The sequence below is a fragment of the Berghia stephanieae genome, chromosome 10, assembly GCF_034508935.2.
Source record: "Berghia stephanieae isolate SIO BIC M18660-M18661 chromosome 10, UCSD_Bste_1.3, whole genome shotgun sequence".
NCBI classification, from domain to species: Eukaryota; Metazoa; Mollusca; class Gastropoda; order Nudibranchia; family Aeolidiidae; genus Berghia; species Berghia stephanieae.
Window position 1 is genome coordinate 26,752,933 of NC_088369.1, and position 2,500 is coordinate 26,755,432.

Below are 2,500 nucleotides of genomic sequence, written 5' to 3' on the forward strand. Positions count from 1 at the left end.
GTTACAGTTACAAAATTTGAGGAAATTTGATAGACCTATGTAGAAATTTAAAACATATTATGGGTGGGGTGGGGGTAGGGGAGTTGGTCAATCTGTACAAGATAGAAACCATTACAAAAGATCCCTGCTTTGACTTGGTTTCGAATTTCAGACCAGGTATCAGTCTGACATTTTGAGATGGGTTTTTTTCCTTTATTATTCTCTCTGTTTTGTCTGGCTCTGTTTCAAACACATTTTTTCTTAGATCAGTGCATACTCCTCAATTTTTATCATTTTAAAACAATGGTAGCTTGTTAAGAACTTGTTATGCTTTTTAAAAACTACTCTAAACATGGGGCAGTGTGACTCAGAGGTACGGTGTTTGCTTCGTACCCGAAACGTACCGAGTTTGAATACCCTCTACGTTGTGTAGCCATGACCAAGTCACCTCGCCCAACTCAGTTTGTGGCTCTGCACCAAGGCTGACGCGTGGGTTATTCCAGTCTTCCCTTGGAGTAGACCCTAGAGACAAATTCCCCCCATGGGATGAATAAAAGTTATTTTATTTTAGTTTATTTATTTACTTTTTATACATATGTTCCAATTTATTCTATATTTATATTAACCTCATAATTTAATCCACAGAATATGGCGTCTGAAAATCAGCTGAATAGCGCAAAGATGTATTACCAACACAAAAAACTATCTATTTACAATATTGAACTTTTTTAGTCTGACTGATGTAATTTAATGAGAGCTGATCATTAAAATGGCTGTCTAAAAACAATAACAACGAGCTTCCATTCCTTTTATTCGAAAAATATCTACAAATATTACTTTTCTTTACATCTTTCTTTTTTTCTTGATTTTCTTTATGTTTGATGATATAGGCTTGTTGTAAATATCTGAAAAAAACAAACAACAGTGTATATATCAATGGATGAAGCAGACTGATTCTTTGGGTGAATATTTTTCCTTGTTTTTGTTTTTTTAACGCTTTGCTGTGTCTGGCATGATTCATAAATATAAACTTTTTCAGATCTTTACCTTCCACCACTGCCTTATCATTAATGTGTCACTCCAATGGATTTGTTGTTGTTGCTATTGGCTACTAATAATATAAGTGAAAAACCAATGAACATATCGAATTATATCTATATATAGTACAGTTACCTTATCATGAGGTACATGCTAGGAATAAAGTAACAACACTATTCAAGGGATGAAAAGGGTCCCGATAACTCTGTTGCTAGAGCGCTCGCTTCACATTGTAAAGGGACTGAAATTGACCCTGAGTGAAGTCTATAATTTTTTTCAAGACACTCCCCACTAATAACCCTCCAACAGTGATATAGGGCAGCTGAGTCTGCTAGATCTGGCGGAAAGTACTTTGCAATTATCCAAAGGTATTTGACAATTGCGATTGTCCGTTTGACACTATAGAAACCGGGATAAACTCCATCGGCCCCATCCGCCTAATGCCTCTTACGGACTATTGTCTTTCGATCGATGGACAAAGACTGAAAGATCTGATCTGCAACTCTGATAATGAAATGATAGTTGTGGAGGAAGCAAAATAAATGGGGCTTAGTCTAAACAAAAGTAAAACTGAAACCATGGACGTCTCGAGGAAAGGAAAGATTCCATCCTATGACATCCACATAAACAACAAGGAACCATAATTAATAAAAATCGAAAAAGTAAAGCTGAAATTATATGCAGGATAGAAAAGGCAAAAGCAGCTTTCCAAAACGTGAAAAGCAAATTTAACAGAAAAAAAACAATGCCCAACCTCTAAAGACGAGACTGCTTCAATGTTATAATATAGAACTCATATTAACATATTATGCTTGCAAAACGTGGACCGTGACCTCAGAGATAATCATTAAAAGACTGGAAATAGTTGAAAAGTGGTTTCTGAGAAGAATGCTCCGTATTCCGTGGACAGATAAAAAAAAAGAAATGAGGATTTCCTGAAAGAGGCTGAGTGTAAAAGAAATGTAGTTGACAAAATACGTAAAAGGCAGGCAAAATAGGATTCAATAGTCTGATGCCACGTCCTCCTAGCAACGAGCAGCTTGGTTCCAAACAAAGAAAATCGATACTTTTTACTCTTCATGCTGGCTAGAACTTTTTCACAAGTCATGTGATCAGAATGTATAAAAGTCAAAATATGATCAGATTTATAACGTTTTTCTCTTCTGGATATACTTCTATGCTCGTCGGAGAAGTATTTCATGAGGGCGTCCGCCATTTTCCCGATAGTTTAGAACCAGTTGCTAAGTTACTATGCGTCATTACGACGGAAGTGATGCCACGACTGTTGAAACATATTCCTGAGTCATGTGATGAGAGGAGAGGGACTGGAAAAACTGGGTATGACCGGAGAATTAACAGGAAAGAGAAGACAGACCGAAACTGATGGATTCGCTGACAGACTGGCTGGGAACGGAAAGAAACAGCAACACCATCAGAGCAACAGAAAAAGAGAGTAGTGGATAGCCATGACGCCAACGCTACT

General features: G+C 37.0%; 1 protein-coding gene across 1 annotated transcript in view; it reads left to right on the plus strand.

The window, feature by feature from the left end:
* LOC144980892 (uncharacterized) overlaps positions 1 to 772 on the plus strand; it is a 19,601-nt gene extending 18,829 nt beyond the window's left edge. Inside the window, exon 6 of the mRNA XM_078928792.1 lies at positions 625 to 772. The gene's annotated coding sequence lies outside the window, so the exon portion shown is untranslated. The remainder of the gene's footprint in view (positions 1 to 624) is intronic.
* The last annotated feature ends 1,728 nt before the right edge of the window (positions 773 to 2,500 follow it).